The sequence below is a fragment of the Phacochoerus africanus genome, chromosome 13 (genome assembly GCF_016906955.1).
Source record: "Phacochoerus africanus isolate WHEZ1 chromosome 13, ROS_Pafr_v1, whole genome shotgun sequence".
Taxonomy (NCBI): domain Eukaryota; kingdom Metazoa; phylum Chordata; class Mammalia; order Artiodactyla; family Suidae; genus Phacochoerus; species Phacochoerus africanus.
In genome coordinates this window covers 20,711,160-20,733,807 of record NC_062556.1, presented here as the reverse complement: position 1 = coordinate 20,733,807, position 22,648 = coordinate 20,711,160, and the positions used below count along the sequence as shown (strand labels likewise).

Below are 22,648 nucleotides of genomic sequence, written 5' to 3'. Positions count from 1 at the left end.
GTTCCCTTCACCACCGTGTTTTTGTGACTTGCAGCCCACACATTTGAAGCAGGAGCTCCCAGCTCATGAAGGGTCATCTGAGCTGTCCAACCATATGGGCTGCTCAGGGAGGCTGCCCAAAGCTGCCATGTGACCTGGCAGGGCCAGTCTGGACCTCACGTCCCCCGAAGGTCTCCTGATGTTGGACGCTCTGGTCCTTGCCTAATCCTTCTCTTTAGAAGACAGATATCCAGGCCTCACTGTTACAGTTAAGTGGCCTTAGATTTACTGACTCAGATTCTTCTTAGAGCATGATCACTTTAAAAGAAGTTTTTGAGGAAACGTAACAGCTCTCTTCTCCAAGAGAAGCCCCAGAGCTTTTTCATCATCTGGATAGGATGTCATTTCCTTAGTTTGTATTTGTTCCTTCACTTATTCATTCAATATTTTTTTAGATCGAACATTTTTTAAATTGAAGTATAGTTGATTTACATGCTATGTCAGTATCAGGTATACAGCACAGTGACTCAGTTTGACATATACATGTATGTATGTATACATATGTGTATGTATGTGTGTATCATACCCCAGAGAAGCAACTTGCATAGCAGGGTGGGTCCCAGGCTTGGTCATTTCTGTGAAATTTTGCTGTAGCAATGACATTGTTTTCAGGATTTCCGAGAGTTCTGTCTTTTCCATTTTTTATTCAGAATGAAAAAAATTTTTTTTTTTTTGAATAGTCGCATCCATGGCACATGGAGATTCCCAGGCTAGGGGTCGAGTCTGAGCTGCAGCTGCCGGCCTGCGCCACAGCCACAGCAATGTCAGATCTAAGCCACATCTGTGACCTACACCACCGCTTGGGGCAATGCCAGATCCTTAACCCACTGAGCTAGACAAGGGATTGAATCCACATCATCATGGACACGATGTCAGGTTCTTAACCCACTGAGCCCCAACGGGAACTCCTGAAATAGTTTTTTTAAGTTCTGAAAAAAAAAAAAATACTCTTTTCTGTTTCCTTTCCATTATCAGTCATTACAGGCTACTGAGTATAGTTCCCCGTGCTATACAGTAGGACCTTGTTGATTATTTTATATATAGTAGTCTGTATCTGTTTATCCCAAACTCCTAATTTATCCTTCCCCCTTTCCCCTTTGGTAACCCTAAGTTTGTTGTCTGTAGGTCTCTTTCTGCTTTGTAAATAAGTTCATTTGTGTCATATCTTTTAGGTTCCACCTCTACATGATACCAGATGATATTCATTCAATAATATTTTTAGGAGTTCCCGTCGTGGCGCAGTGGTTAACGAATCCCACTAGGAACCATGAGGTTGCGGGTTCGGTCCCTGCGCTTGCTCAGTGGGTTAACGATCCGGCGTTGCCGTGAGCTGTGGTGTAGGTTGCAGACGCGGCTCGGATCCCACGTTGCTGTGGCTCTGGCTTAGGCCGGTGGCTGCAGCTCCAATTCGACCCCTAGCCTGGGAACCTCCATATGCCGTGGGAGCGGCCCAAGAAATAGCAAAAAGACAAATAATAATAATAATAATAATAATATTTTTAAGGGTCTGCTGAGTGGCAAGTGTTGCTAAACAGTTGGACCCAAAGATGCATCAGACACATCCCCTCTCTTTGAGAAGCTTCGTACTCTACTAGTGACACCCTCAGTGTGTTGCATCGGCTGTGGGTGGGTGTTCCTCTAGATAAAATGATATAGCTACTTCATATTTGAGCAAAGCCTGGTGTGTAGGAAAATTATTTTTTGTGTCGGTTGCACTGAATTTTGCTATTTTTCCCTCAGCTCACAAGACAAAAGAAAAGTTGCTGTCCACAAAGGCCCTCTTCTGCATTTAGGGTAGAGGTGATGGATGCTGAGGTCGTGGGACCGAATCCCGCCCCCCGCCCTTCAGGAAGCCCTCAGTGGGCACGGCTTCAAAGCCTACGTTTAATAGGAAATAACGACAACAAAACCGTGTACCCTGAGCAGTTTGTAGGGCTTCCCCCCCTTGTAACTGATATTTTTTTAATCCATCAGTCATGTTTTTGTTTTTTTCTTCCAGTTTTGGCCATGAGGAGGTGCAGGAGTAGCCATGTAAAACTTTACTGCCCCGGAGTTCCTGTTGTGGGGCAGCGGAAACGAATCCGACTAGGAGCCACGAGGTTGCAGGTTCGATCCCTGGCCTCGCTCAGTGGGTTCAGGATCTGGCGTTGCATGAGCTGTGGTGTAGGTCACAGACTCGGCTCAGATCTGGCGTGGCTGTGGCTGTAGCATAGGCCGGCAGCTGTAGCTCCAATTAGACCCGTAGCCTGGGAACCTCCATGTGCCGCAGGTGCAGTCCTAAAAAACAAAAAAGTACTTTACTGCCTCGATGCCTCTGCCTCTGTCCTGTTTTCCTGATAGGGGTTTTGTTAATGTATTTTTATGTTACATGGACGGTGTTTCACAGGTTACAAAAATGTTTAGAAAATTCCTGCCAGATTCTTGGGATCTTTAGCTTCCTGTCTTGTTTCCATTTCAAACATTTTCTTCTGACTTCTTTTAGTTTAAGAAGTTGGGTTTGGGGGTTCCCATCCTGGCTCAGCGGAAACGAATCTGACTAGGATCCACGAGGACGCAGGTTTGATCCCTGGCCTCGCTCAGTGGGTTAAGGAGCTGGTGGTGCCGAGAGCTGTGGTGTAGGTTGCAGACGCAGCTCGGATCCCATGTTGCTCTGGTTGTGGTGTAGGCTGGCAGGTAGAGCTCCAATTGGACCCCTAGCCTGGGAACCTCCATATGCCGCGAGTGTGGCCCTGAAAAAAACAAAAGAAAAGAAGAAGTTGGGTTTGAAGCAGTGACCACGGATGTCCTGGGAAGCCATTAAGGTGCTAATTATTCAGCAAAATAGGCTCAAAATTAGCTCCCTGGTTTGCAGGACAGAGGCAAGGAGATGGTGATATTATAGAAAGAGAAGATACTTCAGTATAGAAACCATCCTTAGAGTAATTTTATTCTTGAAAAGAGATCACATACAAAGCTTGGTATTTTAAGTCAGAAGAAAGGAAAGTGAACATTTGGCTGAAGAGGCTGTTGGATTGGCATGAATTTTACTACTATTTTTCCTTTAGAAGATGGAGCAAATGAGCCTTGCGGATTTCGTGTGTTGCGAATTTTAGCTAAAATAGATCCTCATGTTGAAACATTTCCTAAATTCTATACCCACACACTCAGTCCTGGAATTTCTGCCAGTAAAACATTTTCCAAGACGCTAGAATTGTATTCTACTTCTTTTAATACTGGATGAAATATACTTTCAAGAGAAAGAGTACATTTAACTTCCTTTTGGTTCAGTAATAATTGAGATTATGAATGGAGAGCATGTAATTCTGGTGTCTGCGTTGGGTTGTTAAAATATTTGGACTCAATTCATTTACGTTTTTAAATTTGGGGAGCTCCCCTTGTGGCCCGGTGGATACGAATCTGACAAGTATCCATGAGGATTCGGGTTTGATCCCTGGCCTCACTCAGTGGGTTGGAGATCCGGCGTTGCTGTGAGCTGTGGTATAGGTTGCAGATGTGGCTTGGATCTCTTGTTGCTGTGGCTGTGGTGTAGGCTGGCAGCTGCATCTCCGTTTTGACCCCTAGCCTGGGAACTTCCATATATGGCAGGTGCAGCCCTGAACAACAACAACAAAAAGGCAGATAGGAAGAGGTATAAACTCCTTATGAGATGTATCCCCAGCCACCCAGTTTACCTCCTTCTAGGCAGTGTCACCAGTTTCTTGCACATTCTTCTATATGTAATAACAGATACAAAAGAATACTACTTTCTTTCCAGTTTTACACTACGATGACATACTGTGTTCATTGTCTAGGGTGTATGCACTTAAGTTCAGGTAATTCTTAAGGGAAAAAATGAAAAGTGAAGGGTGTGTTGAAAGGCTTTAGTGTTCTCCACTGGAAACTGGTGTGAGGCTCAAAGGGCAGTGTGCTTCATCATCACAGAGGCCTTAGTAAGGTAACTCAGCAGAACGTGGAGCCGTGCAGTGACCTGTAAGATCTGCCGTATTTTTCTAAAGCAGCGATGACTTGTGTAGCCGAAGTCAGTCTACAGGAACCTGCTTTTTGGCTCATTATTTAGGGAGAATTTGGCCTTTGTGTTTGGACATTCACACACTTCCCATCTAATTGAAATTTTAGTTATGACTATACTCAGCACGTCTTTCTTTTTTTATAGAAACATAATTATATGTTTTTATTGAAGATAATTGACATAAAATATGAAATTAGTTTCAGATATACAGTGTAATGATTCGATATTTGTACACATTTTGAAGTGATCCCAGTAGGTCTAGTTAACTAACATCCATTTGAAAAATGAGAGCTCTCCTGGCCTCTCATGGCATTTCATGCTATTGCCTTTGTAAAGTATGATCCCAGACTAATATATTTGTTGAGAGATACATGTTTTTCTGCAGAGTTTTACAATCTTGGAAATGCCTCTGGCACTTACTATTTCTAATTTATCGTGTGCTGGGGAGCACTTATTTCTTTTTCCATTTTATAGGGATGTGAGTAAATCATTAGCCGATGATAATTAACTACTTTCTATCATGTGCTGAAATGTTGTGGGGCTCCTACTACCTTTCCTGGCTTCTGTGAGAAATGTGTGATTCATTGAGTCTGACTGCATTCGGGGCGAGGAGGTTTAAGCATCGCGGGCGCTGAGAACAGGTGCTGGGTCTTGTCTGCCTCGCCCCCCAGAGGCTCCTTCTCCTCCTGTTTTGAGCCGCACGACTCAGGACATCTTGGGGTCATTACAGTAGAGCTGTGCTTGAGCATCTTTTCTTGTATTTAACAGCCTTTTCAGCCCCCTTCCCCAGCCCAGACAGAAGGTGTGCCAGTATCATGGCAATACAGTCAGATTTTTATCCATCTGCATCAGCCCCCCTGTGGGAGGTGCCCGGCAGGTACCAAGGTGCGCTTTTCTGCGCATGCTCGCTCTGATACGCGTCTTTCCGGCTTAGCGCCTAGTGGCTTCAGGACCGGCTGTGTTTACCCCCCGAGTCTAGCGCGTGGTAGGAATGCCTTGCACGTCGTCCAATGAATGGAGAGCAGGCTGACTCTGGAGAGTCCAGCTCTGAGGATAAGTGCCTGGATGCCATGCAAACGAGTTCAGAGCACAAGTTGAGACTTTGTAGGAAACCGTAGAAGATGAACTGAGCAAGAGAATGATGGGCTTTCATGTGCATCCTCAGCAGTTAATTCTCACACATTAGATGCGGGGAGAGGTCGGAGTGAGGCTTTTGACAAAGTCTAGGTGAGCAGCGGCGGAGCTCTGCGTTGCTTATTTCCCGCTGCTTGAACTAAGTTTCTCGGAAAAGAGAGATCTAATATATGATGTATACAATAAATCTGACATTGTAATACCCTTCATATTATAAAGTTATAGAAAGCCTAGTATAATAAGGGAATACAGGGTGTTAGTAACCATCTTATACTCAGAAAGGATAATATTTTATAAACAGCTGATTTTTTTTTACAGTGTCTTATGTGATAGTAATGTAGAACCCATCAAGTGGGTAAGAGTGTTGCTTTGAGAAGTTTGCATTCATCTCTGGGTCGCTTCGTCCAGTCTCTTCTCCATGCTCTTAGAAGCTAGAAGGACTGAACAGATGGATAAGATACGGGGCTGTTTGGGTTCCAGACATTGGGTTCCCAGCAAACACTGCACTATTCCTCCTTAGATACTAGAAATGTGTGTGCAAAGTACCAGTGTAAATCAGTCCTGAGTGACTTGAATTCAGTGGAATTTTCTAACCAAAAGTTACTATTTAAAGAAGCCCTGGGATGAAACTTCTGTGAAATAAGCACACTCTCATTTCTACCCTTGTTCCCCAGGCAGGGTATCCTGTAGCTTCTGTGTGGATTGAATTCTAGTTGGCTTACAACCTGCTTGGCATGTACCATTAACCAGCTCAGTGACATGGGAGCCCTCCAAAAGAAATAAAACAATCTAGCATTGTACAATCTCGACTAGTAAATAGATTTTAATTCTCTTCAGCTTGGGTGGGTGTGATTTGCATCTTCCCCAACAGACAAGCGTCTGCAAGTGTTTTGCCTCCAGAAGCTCATTAAAAATCAGTGCAAAGCCTGACAGTGACTCTAACAGCAGGCAATAACTTGCAGCAGCCTTGTAAGTGGATGGCATTTCCAGTATCAGTGACGCTTCCTCATTTGTCTCGAAGCGCCCCATGAAAGTTTAGTCCTGTAAGATTTAATATCATTCCCACAATGCTGATTTTTAAATAAGCCCCAGGGGAACTGTGAAAGAACCTACAGAGGGACAACAAAAATCCTCAGATTGTCTATTTATTGAAATTAATTTATGCTCTGAGTTAAGCGAAAAAAAAAAACCTTTCAAGTATGAACAGCCGGACATCCTGCAGAAATTTCCAACAGTGTTCCAGAGCCCTGTGGTAAAGCCGGCGTTTCTGTCGTGCTCCTTCAACACGCCCTTTTATTTTTGTAAAAAACTTTGCAATTCGTAATTTCAGTGAAGCAGCTTTGTTGTTGCGTCATACTGTCCATTGAGCCGAAGCCTTTTGGGAAGACGGCATTTGGAGAGGGACCCAGGGTGTAATAGCTGATCCTGCTGGCACGTGTCCCAGAGTAAGCGGGGCTGGAAGCTTTTAGTGTAGTTAAAAGATGCCGGGCTGTCATTTGCATCCATTGACACTGAGCAAGGAGGTTTCAGCCTGCGATTTATAGTCTGCCTCCCAGGAGAGCAGCTGGGGAAGAGCTGCGAATTCCGTGTGAGCTGGGGACCTGTCATCTGGTGTGCTTAATGCAATTCCACCTCATCTTGGGAGCAGTTTCTGGGACCTGATCATAATAATAATGCATGCTCATGGTGAAAGATAATGCTTGTGGTTATGAGAATGTGCAGAACTGAGTTGGGGCTTTGGCATAAAGGTGGCAGTGGGCGGAGAAGGCAGATATTTAATAAAGGGATGGTGATGAGGAGAAGGCAAGTGTTTTGGATAAGGAAAGCCACACATATATGATTAAGAGCCTTAAAAATATTTATAAAATGATAGCTTTTCAGTACTAGTAAGACAAAGTGGCCCATCTCTGGCTTCCTTTATAAAAATCGACTTCATCCTTGGAGGGTGCCTTTTTGCTGTTGTTTCTGTTCAAAGTCATCCTATCCCTCCAGGGATATGTTTAATTAATCCCATCATCTTCCATTAGTGATTGTGCCAATTTGATCATTCTTTTCCCTTCTGCTGCCCAGCCCCCTTTTCTTGACTCAAAGAATAATTGATGCAACCATGACTCTGTTTCCTCCCCCAGCACATCTTCTGCAGACTGAGTTTATGTAAGATGGTCAGATTTGTGGACATCCTAGAACACTCCATTGTCAGAGCCGCCTGTCATTGGTTCTGTTCCCTGGTGTTTGATTTGACTGGCATGGCGTTTGGAAGTGGTTGTGATCTATGCCGTCATTGGAAAGCACTTTGGGGAGGATCCAGGACCCACCAAACTGATGAGAATGAGCTCACTTGGACAGCCGCCCAGTCTCTCCCCATTCGGGACCCCCACCCCCACCCCCGCTCACGGACATGCAGGCTGTTGTGCTGATAAACCTCCATTTTCAGTGCAATATACTCTTTCATATTTTTCCTTCCCGAGAAGACACAGATGCCTCTTAAAATGGCTGGACTCTCAGGAGATGGCACAGAGTTGAAGAATCTTGCGGGGAATCAGTGGAGCCTGAAGGGGTTCTGTGGCGAGAATGTCCCAGAACAGGTGCAGGACTGAGAGCAATTCCTGTCACAGTTAGAATTCAGCTGCTTAGTTTGTTGACACAATCTGATTCAGCCAATATGAAGGAAAGAAAAGAAAAAAAAAAACAACAAAACCCACTAACATCCTTGGAATGACCTAGTGGGATTATTGATGGGAAAATTCTCAATATTGTGAGCTTAATCCAGCCATTCCAAATATGTGAATTATTTTTTCAAGACACATTTTAACCCGTGTTACGACAGCATTTACTCGCGGAGCGGAATGCTGGGTTAGGCACATTCATTGGGATCAACCTTCCATCCACCGGAACTCTTCCTGTTACTTTCTTACTGAAAAACCTTCGGGAGTTCCTTGGTACCCTAGCTGTTAGGGATTCTGAATCGTCACTGCTGTGGTTTGGGTTCGATTCCTTCCCCGGGGAATTTCCACCTGCTGAGGCTGCAGTCAAATAAATAAATACATGAATAAAATTACCCTTCGGTAGCTACCAAGGCCTCAGGGTCATGTGCACGGAGAGTCTGTTCACCCTCATATTCGCATTACCCGGCTTCTGACCAGGTTCTAGCCCTACCCATCTGCTTTTCCAGTTTGCGTGCCCAGCCCCCTCCCCCAAGCACATGGTCAGTGAGGAGCTGTTGGCACGTGGGCTTTAGGCTTAAGTGTCTCCCTGGGTCTCCGTTAGGGCTGCCCGCTTCCAAAGTCGCCTGGCATCCTCTGTGAAGTCTCTGTTCCCGCTCTCCACCGCGGTGGCACCCATCGCCCCCACGCAGCGGCTGAGAACAGGAGCAGTCATTTATTTTGCCCGTGAACCTGGAGGGTTGTGGCTGGAGTCTCATGTGGTCACAGAGGGCGCTGGCAGGTCATCATCAAAGAAGAGGCTCCTTTGCTCCCGGGTCCAGGGCTGGGGCCGGGGAAGGGGTGGGGCGCGGAACCTCTCCACGTGGCCTCCAGTAGCTAGACTTCTTCTCTGGTGGCTGAAGGCTCCTGGAGTGGGTGTCCCAAGACAGGCTGGTAGAACCTGCCTGATCTTGAAAATCATGCGGAGTCACTTCTGCCAAATGGTATTCATTCAAGGGGTCACAAAGGCCTCCCTGTTTAGGGGAGGTACGTAGACCCCACGTCATGATGGGAGGGATATCTTAGGGGAAATTTTTTAAAAATTTTAATTCTTAACTGTAAAAATTCAGGTAACAGAAAACTTACTGTCTTAACCATTTTTAGGTGTACACAGTTCGATGACATTAGGTACAGTCACTTTGCTGTGCAACTACCATCACGTCTGTCCACAGAGCTCTTATCTTGCAAAACTGTGGCTCTGTCCCTGTTAAACAACTGCTCTGCATATTCTCATACCCACGCCCCCACGCCCAGCCCCTGGCAACCAGCATTCTCTTTTCTGTTTCTATGGATTTGACTCCTCTGGGTATTCCCTGTAAGTGGAATCATACAGAATTTTATTTCTCCGTCGGGCTTATTTCATTTAGCATAATGTCCTTAAGATTCATCCAAGTTGTAGCATGTGTTAGAATTTCCTTTTCAAGGCTTACTAATGCTCCATTGTATGCGTACACAGTAGTCTGCTTATTCATTCATCTGTTGATAGACACATGGGTGGCTTCTACCTTTTGTCTTTCGTAAATAATGCTGCTATGAGCATGGCTGTACAGTGGAGGACTTGTTTTAAAACCACCCGGCTGTTATGGTTAATTCTTTTTGTTGTTATTGTTGTTTTGTCTTTTCTAGGGCCGCACCCGCGGCATATGGAGGTTCCCAGGCTAGGGGTCGAATCGGAGCTGTAGCCACCAGCCTGCGCCAGAGCCACAGCAACGAGGGATCCGAGCCGCGTCTGCAACCTACACCACAGCTCACGGCAACGCCGGATCCTTAACCCACAGAGCGAGGCCAGGGGTCAAACCCACAACCTCACGGTTCCTAGTTGGATTCAGCAACCACTGAGCCACCACGGGAACTCCTGTTATGGTTAATTCTGTCTTTTGAGGTCTTTTCTTCACTGGACTGGAAATACTTGACCTCAGGAACAGTGAGTTTCCATCTTTCCATCTCTAGGGCCCAGCGAGGCTCAGAGGTGTTTGTTGGATGAGTGATGGCTGGATGGCGGGGTGGCTGGCTGATAACTGCTATAGAGGGAAGATGGGAGGTTTGATTTCTGAAGTGTGACAAGAGCTGTCTTGTGTCCTCCTGAAGAAGGGCTCATCCCGTGATGTGCGTCCTCAGGACGGTCACGCCAAGCTCGACTCCGTTATTTTAATATACGTATTGCCTCATGTCAGGCACAGAGTGAGCGTTTTATAAACATGGGTTGAGTTAAATTGCAGTTGGGAAATGGGCTATGAACTTGAGGCGGGGACATTTTAAGAAATTTTCGTCACTCGAGTCTTCCACTGTGCTTTACACACAGTCCCGTGTGGAGTGCTTTTCTGGGTAATTCAAGGAGTTGTGAAGAAGAGCCACTTCCTTTGATTGCCGGTTTGTTTCTACTTAATTATGTTTTAAGCCTGGCAACCTTGATAATGACATGTTACATGCAAACCCTGTGATGACAGACTCAGTTTTCGTTAGATCAGTTTTAGCCTTTATTTCATGTGCTGAGATGGGTGGAAAGAAGACATATGTTAATATAGCAAATAAACAGCCACTCATGCCTTTCTTTGTTTTCTCATTACTCACCCCTGTTGGTGGGTTTATGCAAAAAAAGAAAAAGAACCCCCTCCAACAAAAGTGAAAGTGATAATATCCTGAGTTCCTGTTTTATTATAAGTTAGATAAACACTAGGTAGTGTTTCCCTTTAAGTTATTCATGTGACTTCCTTAAATTAATGTTGGAGGCATGGTTAGGAGTTTTCATGGACCTCATACACGAGTGATGTAGACAGATGATAAAATGGGAAAAGCCTTGGATTTGGACTCCAACAGGTTGAGTTTGGGTTTTGGTTCTGTCATTTCCTTGTAAACGTGCTACTTGGAAAAAAGGGGCAAAGCAGAAATAATAATAGTTTCTCTTGGCCAATTGGAAAGTCAGTGGAGCCCAACCGGCCCCTGCCTGCAAGTATCTGTGCACACACGGAATGTGAGCATCACATTTGGGCCAGCAGCATTTCGGGCTTCCGGGTCTGCTGGTGTCTGTAAATGTAAATGGGATGCCAGCCGAATCCTCCTTCTTCCCGGGATCCTGAGAAAGGAGGCTTCTGTTTCTGACTCTTCCTTTTAGTTTAGTATCAGACAGTTTTAGACAAGGCTGGGTGTTTATTTGACAGATGGGGAAGTTGAGGCCTCGAGGATGACAGGAAACATGCAAGCCCCTGTAACACGGAAGAGGCGGAGGTGGGGCTTTGTCCAGTGTTTTTTGGTACCGTTAGGCGGCTGCTGTCTTCCCGTTTTTGGGGTCTTTCCCTCCCCGCCTCCCTCCTTCTCAACCTGGTCCTCCTTACTCAGTGCGCCTGCGCGCGCGAGACACCCCCCCCCCACACACACACCCCCACACACACGTGCGCGCGGCAAAGATCAAGATGGGTGCAGGCGTCCAGGCTCCTCTTCCAAGGGAGCTGCCAGTACCATTCCTGGGGAGACGTGGCTCATGGTTGTAGGTCCGTTACAATAGCGTATTTTGAAGGGCTTCATGTAATTCTCTCTTTTCAGGTTTGCCTTTTCATTTGTAGTCTTTGGACCCAGGTGTTATCTTTGAGGCACCCACATTATTTTCTTTTTCTGTTTCCCTGACCCTATTCACCGTTACAGATATCTCAGCAAAGAGCTTGATACACACCTTCCTGAAAACCTCGAGGTTCCTCAAATCACGCGTTCAAACGTCCGCAGCCGACAGGAAATAGCAGGCTGGGCCCGCCACTCTAAATTTGTGCGAATTTGCAACCAGAGCATTAACAAACACCCCAAAACCAGAATTAAAAGATAGCATGATTCAGAAGACATTAAATTCCTACTGTACGCAGACATGCTTTCATAAATATGACTTTCATTTATTAAAAGAATATGTGGAGTCAGAGTTCCCTGGTATCCGTGGGTGAAGGGTCTGGTGGTGTCACTGCTGTGGCTCTGGTCACAGCCGTGGCTCAGGTTTGATTCCCTTGCCTGGGCACTTCTGTGTGCCGAGGGTATGGCCAGAAAAATGTAGGGCTGCTTCCCACGACGACGAGGAAAACCACGATTCTCCAAGGGGGTGGGGATTGGGAAGGGATGGATGGGGAGGGTGGGGTTAGCAGAGGTAACCTGTTATACCTGGGGGTATGGACAACAAGCTCCTACTGCATAGCACAGGGACTATATTCCATGTCTTAAGATAAACCACAATGGAAAAGAATATAAAAGAGAGAGAGAGAGAGTGTGTGTGTGTGTGTGTGTTTCTATGAATATGACTCCTCTGGGTATTTCCTGTAAGTGGAATCATACAGAACTTTTATTTCTCCGTCAGGCTTATTTCAGTTGGCATGATGTCCTTAAGATTCATCCAAGTCATAGCATGTGTCATAGTGTCCTTTTTTATGTATATATATAACTATGTCATTTTGCTGTGCAGCAGCAATTAACACAACATTGTAAATTAACTGCACATCAATAAAAAAAAAAATGTAGGCCTGCTTCTTGGAAGAGGAGGTAAGGAAGGAGATGAGTATTGGGAGCAGGAGAAAAGCACAAAGCTCTGAGATGCACACAGAGCCACTGGCACAGGGGGCACTGCTGAGACTCGGGGCCCAGCAGCCTCAGACGGCCAGGGCACCTCCCCGGTGCTGGGTGGAGTGTCAGCTTCCCTATTTCCTTTGTGTCCAGCCGCAGCCACTTGGAGGCTCAAAGCAGTGATGTTGGGGGGCGCACATGTATGAACCAGCGTGACTCCTGCCTCATGCTGCAGCCAGTCCCGTTTCCTGTCTGTCGCATCACAGAAATGTCATGTAGCCCCAGACAACATCTAGTGCTACTGAGGCCATGAAACGTTCACTGGACATGCCCATTGGTTTACCCACAGGGCAATTTTTATAAAGCATTGTGAACGTTGTATTCATTCTGAATGTGACCCTGGCCCACGCTAAATGTCCCCAGCACCGGAAGGTAAAGATCTCTCAGAGGCTTCTCCTAAGAACTTTCATGCCGAGTTCTTGGTAAGCTGTGGAAACAAAAAAGACCAAGGGTCATGTTGCAGAGTTTCTCAAGGGGTTCCAACCTTGGGCAAATGCAAGGAGAGCAGCAGACTGCTGAGATCAGGAGAGAATCCTTTGGGGGAGGAAAAAGACCTCTCTCCCCAGATGAAAACTGTCTTCTCAGGTCTGTAGCTCATGTCTGTCTTTTGCTTTTCACATCTCACTTGTTATTGTTACTTTTGCTTATCCTATGGAACTGTGCTTTATGTTATCCTGTGCACAAGCATCCTAAGATGATCCGTTGTCTAAGAATCCAAGACACACATCCTGCCTCTCTGCAACCCCACAGTTTGACGAGCGCTGCATCCAGGAGTCCGTTCTGTTTCTCTTTCAGTTGTTCTCTGCCAGGCTTTGGGGTGCATTGAGAAATCGGGTTTGGAAAAGGACTTGCATTGTTTGTTCCATGGCGACTCCACACAGCATCGAGGCTTTGAATGAAGAGGGAGGGGGTATTTTGACTTCCCTTCCTTTTTCCAATGCAGTTACACTCATATTCAGAACGATGGTGAGAGAGTTGGAATAAATCTAGGAAAGATGGCGAAGGAAACGAAGCGGCCGGTCGTTTACCGAAGACTTTTTTCCCCCCAGGTTTTATTAAAGTTGCGTTGCAGCGTAGTTGCTGTGTCTTGTTATGATCATTCTGCTGTGCAGCAGAGTGATTCAGTTACACAGGTACCCACATCCATTCTCTTGCAGGTTCTTCTCCCACACAGATGATCACAGAATAGTGGGTAGAGTTCCCTGTGCTCCACGGCAGGTCCCCATTGGCCAGTCATTCCTTATAGCATAGGGTGCACATGCCAGTCCCGAACCCCCAGTCCATCCCTCCCCAGCATCTGTCCCCTCTGGAAACCGTAAGCTTGTTTTCAAAGTCTGGGAGTCTGTTACAGAAGCCAGCTGTGAACTTCACTTTGAAACTGCAGGCTTCAGGGAGATCTGCTTGTCTCTGGTTTTCTGCTGCTCCCTTCCCGTTCTGCTCCCTAGATCTGTGGGAACCTTGCTGTCTGAAGGCCACCAGGAGACCTCAGAGTTGGGCTCTGTTCCCTGCTTCCTCTCTCTGAACTCTATTTTAGATCTGCAGTCAAGTTTTGAGGCTTTTTGCAAGCCTGCAACTCTGAGGTATTTTGGAGAACTGTAATTTTGTTTGTTCTCCGCTGTGTGCATGTGGTTTCTTAAAACATGAGTGTGATTATTTTCTGCATCCTTTCCATAGCAAACATTTCCCCCTCAACTACAGACTCCAAAAGTGGGTTCTCCGTGCACTTGGCAGCCTCCCTTGGCGTCCTCAGGCAGCGAGACCGTCTCACAGTGAACAACGTGTTACAGTTTTGAGGCTTTCTAGGTGGCTTCCAACCTTGTTTTGGGGTCTGCCCCTCAGGTGTTCTGTGTTTTCCAGCAGCCATGCAGTGCTGTTGAGCTCTTATGAAATTTAATTTGAGGATGATGCAGTGCTATTGAATTCCTATGAAACTTAAAGTGCTATAAACTAGCACTTTGGGGGCGTTTTTAGCCATAAACTAGCAATTTGTGGAAGACCATTAGCATATGTAGCCTGGGCTCTGAAGCTTGATTATTTGGGTGTGAATCCCAGCTTTGCAGTTTTTGTTTTCTAGCACTTTTATTTATTTACTTTTATTTATTTATTTTTTCTTACTGTTAGGTTATTTCATTTCATTGCCCACCTGCGGCATATGGAGGTTCCTGGGCCAGGGATTGAATCTGAGCTACAGCTCCGGTGACCGGTACCACAGCTGTGGCAATGCTGGACCTTTTAACCTGCTGGGCTCCTCTTACTGTTAAATTTTTAATGTACTTGAAATTTATTTTGGTATAAGGAGCCAAGTTTGCCTCTAGCTATTTATTTTTTTTTAAATAATACTTTAAGTGTTTTTTGGGTAACATATTACATAACATAGAATTGACTGTTTAACCACTGGTACGTGTACAGCATTCACAACTTTTCCACTTTTTAGCTGTGTGTTATATAGGTCAAAATATTTTACCCTTCTTTGTCTCAGTGTCTTCATCTGCAAGTAGGGATAACATCCCCTTTAGGTGCTTTTTTTGTTGGTTGTTTTTCGTTTTTGGTTTTTTTTGGCTACACCCACGGCATATGGAGGTTCCCAGGCTAAGAGTGAAATCGGAGCTACAGCTGCTGGCCTGCGCCACAGCCATGGCAACTCGGAATCTGGCCCATGTCTGCAACGTACACCACAGTTTATGGCAACACCAGATCCTTAACCCACTGAGCGAGGCCAGGGTTCGAACCCAAGTCTTCATGGACACGAGTGGGGTTCGTTACTGCTGAGCCGTGCCTGGAACTCCCCCTTTGGGTGTTTATGAGATCAGTTAATTCATAGACAACACTCGATGTGCCTGGGAGACAGTAAATGCTCAATAATGATCAGTGGCCATGGCAACTTGTATTACAGGCAGGGAGGGCCGGCATCTGCTCATAGGAACTGTGGGTGAGCTAGTGTCCTGTGTATGGTGCGTGTGTACGAATGCTTAGCTGGGGCAATTACTGCCCATGGAATCAGCGTGAAGACCCAGAGAATTCTCGTTGTAGACGCTTACTTGGTAATTTTGCATCACGTCTGTGTTCACTTTAGCATGGGACTAAAATGCCGTTTGAACTTCAGGGGAAAAAAGGATTTTCTAAGATTTGAATTTCAAATTGTTTGTAAGGCAATTAATAATAAAAGGTAGAACCTACTTTGTCTTCAATTATTATTATTATTTTTTTTAGGGCTGTCCCTGAGGCATATGGAAGTTCCCAGGCTAGGGGTTGGATCAGAGCTGCAAGCCCGCCTGCACCACAGCCACAGCAACGACAGATGCCGGCCACATCTGCGACCTACACCACAGCTTGTGGCAATGCTGGATCCTTAACCCCCTGAGTGAGGCCACGGATCGAATCCTCATCCTCATGTCCAGCTCTTAACCTACTGAACCACCATGGGAACTCCTGTTTCTATTTTTCATTTTTCTTTTTGTTTGTCTTCAATTTTAAAGCGTAATTCAAGAAGGTTAATAAAGAGAGTAGACTTCTGAATATATTCCATTAACATGGTAACATGTGCTAGCTCTTTTCAAAAACTTTGATAAAAGCTCTTGCTTAAGAGAATGTGAGCAACAATTGTTAGGCATGAATTCTCGATGAATTTATAGAGTTTATATAAACAGCCTTTCTCTTATAGTTTCTAGTCGGAGGTAATGGGAAAGTTTCTACTTTATTATTATTATCAGTAATCTTTAATTCTCTTTACTTCAGCAAGATCTGTAAAAAAGGATACAGAACTCATCTGAAATAAACTATTTCCAAACTTAAAATTCATGTTCCTACAATGGAATATACTAGATTCAGTCACCATCACAAAAACGTCTTTCTTATCAGTGCTGCCCTAGCCAAATGCGAACTTTCAAAATTGGAAATCAGGCATTTTGTAGACAGTTCAGGCTTTGTTTCCTGTTTGGGGGCTAAAAAAAAAAATTGCCCAAGAAAATGTTTCTGGAAGTGAAACCACACTACTTCTCAGGTGGGACTGAAACCCAGCCGAAAGTCAGACTGGGACTCAGACACAGGGGTTGGGACTCGAACCCACCCGCATCTCAGACTGGAACTTGATCCCGAGATCCCTGACTTAGGAGGAGGCTCGAACCCACTGTCTGTTAATTGAAACCACTCACCTGGTGTCAGGACTTATCAAAGTTCAGGATCTTTCATCTCCTTGCAGAGAGAACTCGGCACGAGGCCAAGCATCAGGGAAAGAGTGTGTTTATTAGTGTAGGATGCTTGTGAGTGACACAAGAGGGCTGGCAACAGAGCGCAGCCCTGAGAACAAAGAGGCTACAGTTTTTTGTCTTTTTTTTTTTTTTTTTTTTTTTTTTTTGCTTTTTAGGGCCGCACCCACGGCCTTTGGAGGTTCCCAGGCTAGGGGTCGAATTGGAGCTACAGCTGCCGGCCTACACCACAGTCACAGCAACTCGGGATCCTTAACCCACTGAGCGCAGCCAGGGATCGAACCTGAGTCCTCATGGATGCTAGTTGGGTTTGTTAACTGCTGAGCCACAACAGGAACTCCAAAGGGGCTACACTGTTAAAATCAAAGAAAAAGTGGAGGGGGAGAAGACCCCTTTCTCCCTCATTTTTGGGTTGACGTCAAGGCTTCCATCATTAGTTGCTTCTTGGACCCTTTATGGTTTAACCAGGACTGTCATGGTGGTATTTGAATCATATGTGAATCAGCAAAAGGTTGGTAACATGTCCTAAAATATGGTAATTCATCTCAGGATTGGGTATGGTGTCCCCCCTCACCTAGTTTTTCCCCCTTTTACCTACATTTCTGTCTTTGCTATATGCAGACATGCTCCTCTCCAAGGGCTGTTCACTCCCTGATTTCATGTAACAAAATTGAGACCCCACCTCTATTGTCCTGTGTTCTAACCATGGGGATTTGTGGCTTGAGTGTGTCTCGAGCATACCTGTGCCTGGGCTTCCTTCAGTGTAGATTTCTCTCGGTGATTGGATTCTTTTCTTGAGTGGTCATTCGCTTTCCACAGTCTACAGACGCCCTCAAAATTCCCTTCCTGTCGGAGTTCCCGTCATGGCGCAGTGGTTAATGAATCCGACTAGGAACCATGAGGTTGTGGGTTTGATCCCTGGCCTTGCTCAGTGGGTTAAGGATCCAGCGCTGCCGTGAGCTGTGGTGTAGGTTGCAGACGCGGCTCGGATCCCGTGTTGCTGTGGCTCTGGTGTAGGCCGGTGGCTACAGCTCCAATTCGACCCCTAGCCTGGAAATCTCCATGTGCCGCAGGAGCGGCCCTAGAAAAGGCAAAAAAGACAAAAAAAAAAATCCCTTCCTGTCTTTAATTTGCTAGTGGGATTTCTAAACTGACTACTTAATTATCCCACTCTATCCCCATAAGAAGGAGTCGCACTTCCCAATTGCCTTGGTAGTTTAGCCTACAATATTTTTGTTGTTCTAGGAATTGGTAGTGACCCTAAGTATAACTGAAAGAACACTCATTTCTGAAGCCTGCATTGTGATTTGTTCCTAAAAAGTGAGTGATAATGTAGCAATTAAATGCTGTCATCGTAGTGCACACACTCAGTCAGACTGTTATTATAAAACCACCATTGGGTAATAACCCATGGAGTAGGGTGCTGTAGTGGAAATAGTACTGGATTTTGGTTCAGGACGTCTGAATTCCAGGACTCATCATGGCCCTCAGGTCATGGAATCAAGCCTTTAGGACTCAAGAAATTATGATGGGAAAGAGAAAGGCATTGGCTTTATGGTAGCAGTTGCTGGAAAGTCTTTTCCTCGTTCATTTTCTCTCATTTTTCACCTTCTTCCAGGGGGCTGTCATAGATGGTTACTCCTTATTTGTATGCTGATGTCTTCCAAACCTACGTTTTAATCAAGACCTTTCTTGGGCTCCAGACCCCAAATCCAATGGCTAAGAAACTGTTTTACTTGGCTGCTCCATAAATACATTAAATCAGTGTATCAAAAATGAAACCCATCAAGACACTTCTTTCCTACCACTACCCACAAACCTAATTCTTTTCCTACATTCCTTTTGAGCAAGCAGCACGCTTCCGGCATTTACCGAACCCAAAGCCCCAAGATGCTCTCTTGTCTATTTCTTTCTCTTCACTTTCTATGTTTAACAGCTCACTAAGCTCTGCCAATTCTGCCTCATAAATGTCTCTCCTGTCCATTCCCTTCTGATGATGATGGAAAGATCCAGGACTTTCATCATCATTGTCCATGATGACAACGACAGTGATGAAGTCCATTCTTCCACATTAGCCGTCTCTGCCTTTCTTCCTGGCCCGTCTCATTTCTCACCTGGATTTTTGCGGCCGCTCTCTTTAACCACAGTTCCATGCATCCCTGCTGTACATCAGTCCCGTGGGCCACAGCCAGAATGCCGGTGACACTTTCTCAGCAAGCTACCCCATCCTCATTCTTCACTTGGGTTGCACCTGCTAGTCTGGAGTGAATTATCCACTTGGCTCGTGGCAGTCTCCCAGACACTGGTGCAGAAACTCAGCTTACAGGTCAACGCTACTTTGAAGCCTTTCTCAACCTTTCAAACAGAATTGATATTTAACCATGCTAGGAAGTGTAGCTCCAATTCAGTGTGTATTTTCTTTTGTTTATTTCTCTGCCTCTCCTGTTGACTCTGAGTTACTTGAGGTTGTGAATTGAATCTTAATTTCATGTCACTCTATACAATGTCCAGCATGATGTGCCCACCTTGTAGAGACATCGGTAAATGATGGAGTGAATGCAAATGGTTTTCTTGAGGTGGGAAGGGGTAGGGAAGATGCCACAGAGCCCCAGGAGTCCCCCACCCTCCAGCATCTGTGACTTCCTGCTGAGGAGGCTTACCCGTGGTGACTTGCCTTGGCTCTCCCCTTAGATACGAACTCTGGAACCCAAGCTGCAAACGCTAAGGCGATATGTTTTTTTTTTCATCTCCGAATTTCTGATAGGCAGTAGTACTTTCAAATAAGCGCAGTGAAACGCGCCCCTTCTTGCGCACGACGGCCATCCTGGCCATCTCACTTTTCGTTCATGATCACCGTCTTCAGGTCACCCGGCACTCACTCTACATTTCTCAAGTGCCGTCACATTCCCACTCTCCGTGTGTCTGTCCCCCCACCTCCTCCCAGCCACGGGCACTTGCAGGCAATCAGAAGGGCACTTGGCCGTGTGTGCGCACACCAGCCCCTCCCGTTACGTTGTCTGCGTCTGTGCGCCAGTCCACTGCCTTGCTTCCTGTGCTGGAGAGGCTGCCACCTCCCCACAGGTTCACTGGTGTCCGCACCATGCCCCCCCACCATGCGCCCCCCTCCTCTGGGTTCTTGGCTTGCGCAGTCCATCCCGGGTGGGGGGTGGGGGTGGGAGGGGAGGCCCCGCCCTCCCAGATGTTCCCAGGACTTCCTTTCCTCCTTCCTTCAGCGCTTCATTCTTTGTCACTTTATTGGCGACTTTGCCCAGGTCATCTGTTCACAGGTGCACTCCCCTGCCCCATGCTTACTTCCTCTTTCCACTTGATTCTTCTCTTCAGCATCTACCACCATCTAACATACTATGTATTTTTCCCTTTGGTTTTGTTTAGGTCGCCCCACTAGAATGTAAGCTCTGGAGGGCAGGGATTTTGGCAGTGTTGACTGCTGTTTGCCCACTGCTCAGAACTATTCCTGGCACCTGGTGCATGCACAAAAAGTATTTGTGCAGCGTGTCTGTTGAGAAGAAGCTTTCCCAGACGGAAAAGCGTAATGAATTGTCTGCTTCCCTCTTAAACCTACAGGCTTCATTTGAAATTTAAAGTTTTGAGTTTATCCAAAAGATGACAAAGCTGAATTTAAAATTCCTCCAAACAGGGAGTTGCCTTTGTGGCTCAGTGGTCAATGAACCGGCTAGGATCCATGAGGATGCAGGTTTGATCCCTGGCCTTGGTCAGTGGGGTAGGGATCCGGTGTTGCCGTGAGCTGTGGTGTAGGTCGCAGATGTGGCTTGGATCCCATGTTGCTGTGCCTGTGGTGTAGGCTGGCAGCTACACCCTAGCCTGGGATTCTCCATTTGCTGCAGGTTCAGCCCTAAAAAGACAAAAAAAAACAAAGAAGAAAGAAAGAAAAAGAGACCAAATCTATAATATATGTGAAAGTGCTGGGTAAATTGTAAAAGCATTGTATCCTCTTTACTTTGAAGGTGGGTAATATTAACTTCCCTAATGTTTTTATTTGCTATTTTCAAAATATATAATGAAAGAATCTAATTAATTGATGCTTAGGATTAATGGAAGTTTACAGACTTTCACATGATTTCAGGAGTTTCTTGCAAAGGTAAAAATCTTGGAAAAAATTCATGATGAGTCATTTTTATTACGAAGGACTTTCCAGCAGATAACACTTCTTTTATGGTTGAGGGTCAATGGTTCTGTCATCAGCTCACAACAGTGCGTTGTTTCAGTCTTGGTAGTAAACCTGGAATGGCCATAGAGCTCCAGTGAGACGGGAGACCCTGGAGTCCTAGTTGGCTGTTATGCTTTTTTCCCTGCCTCCCGCTCCACTTACAGAAAGCCTCCTTCCTCCTCTAACTCCAGTATAATCATGTGAGTTTGAGCCCTTCCGGCTCTTGGACTCAAATTCTTTGCCAAAAAAAAAAAAAAAACTGGGGACAATTACTCATTTTGTAGCACTTGTCAGATCCCTGAATCGCTAGCAACTAGGCTTCCTCTGATTACAATGTGACAGAGACTGTCCATGAGCTGGCGGCTGAGTGATTGTCATCAGCTGCTCGACTTTAGTCCAGCAACAAGTTAGTGATACATTTAAAATACTTAGGGGGAAAGGGTGGAGTGGGAGTTTGAGGTTAGTAAATGCAAACTAGTGCATTTGGAGTGGATAGGCAATGAAAGCCTGCTGTACTGCACAGGGAACTGTATCGAATCTTTTGTGATGGAACATGCTGGAAGATAATGTGAAAAAAAAAAAAGAACGTGTATATATGCATAACTGGGTTGCTTTGCTATACAGCAGAAATGGACAGAACCTTGTAAATCAACTGTAATTAAAATTTAAAAAAATAAAACCTTGAGATGCTCTTTAAAAACAAAAAACAAAAGCAAACCTTAATCCTGGGCTTTAGGGCAGGGCCCTTTCCCGCTAGAGCCTCACAGTGAAAGCTTCCGAGAGCCACTGTTCTCCCTCTTACTCCGCAGGGCTCCCGCCCCCTCCCAGCACCTGAGCAGCTGCCCTTCGCCTGCCCCGCCCTGGGGTGGGTGGGGGCTGTGTCTCCTTTGGGCTCCTCTGCATGCTGGGGACCCCGTTCCTGCGGTCATCTCTGGCCGTGCTTCTTCTGACATCGCTCTAGAATTTAACCATCGGGCTCTGTGTCTCCCTTCCTTTCTGCTCCGTGAGATTGATAAGCAGAAGCCCTGCCATGATGACTTTTTTTGTCAACTGTCATTCGTGCAGCTCCGGGCACTGCTATCCAGTCTTCTTCTCAGCCTTTATGACGTGCAGGTGTATCAAGCACACGTGGTTGGCGGTGTGCTGAGTGAGGGCATACGTGTAGAATCGAAAATGGGCGCAGCTCGAGAGCACTGTTAGGTGAGGTGAATGCGACCCCGTGGCACTTGGTCACAGAGCTGCCTGAGACCATGAAGGGTGGAGATGTGCTCTTGGTCCCTGTGTGCTTCCCCGAAGTTGTCCCCTTCTTCACGTAAGCTTCCCGCCTGGTAGGATTAGTGTTTTCTGTTATTCTGAGAAATTCTAAATAATGAAATAGTGTTTGTATTTTGTCACCATTTTAAAAAGCATTTTTTTTTCCAGTTGTGATGAGAGAACACGTAGTATAAAAAGGACCAGGTCCACCACGTCTAAGTGTCTAGTTCAGTGTGGCATTAAGTACATTCATGTCGTCATGTGCCATCACCCTCATCCATCCACAGGATGCTTTCACCTTGCAAAGCTGAAACTCTGCCCCCGCTTAAAGGTGACTTGCCACTCTGCCTCCCCCCCAGCTTCTGGCAGCCATCGTTCGACTTTCTGTCTCTATGAGTTTGAAAACTCCAGGAGCCTCGTCTAGGTGGAATCATACAGTATTTGTCTTTTTCCGATTGGCTTATTTCACTTAGTGTAATGTCCCCAAGGGTCAGCCATGTGGTAGCATAGGGCAAACCTTCTT

The 22,648-nt window shown here is 45.8% G+C and overlaps 1 protein-coding gene across 4 annotated transcripts in view; it reads left to right on the top strand.

Moving 5' to 3' along the window:
• LRCH1 (leucine rich repeats and calponin homology domain containing 1) overlaps nt 1–22,648 on the top strand; it is a 217,135-nt gene that overhangs the window by 68,790 nt on the left and 125,697 nt on the right. The gene's annotated exons all lie outside the window — the stretch shown is intronic.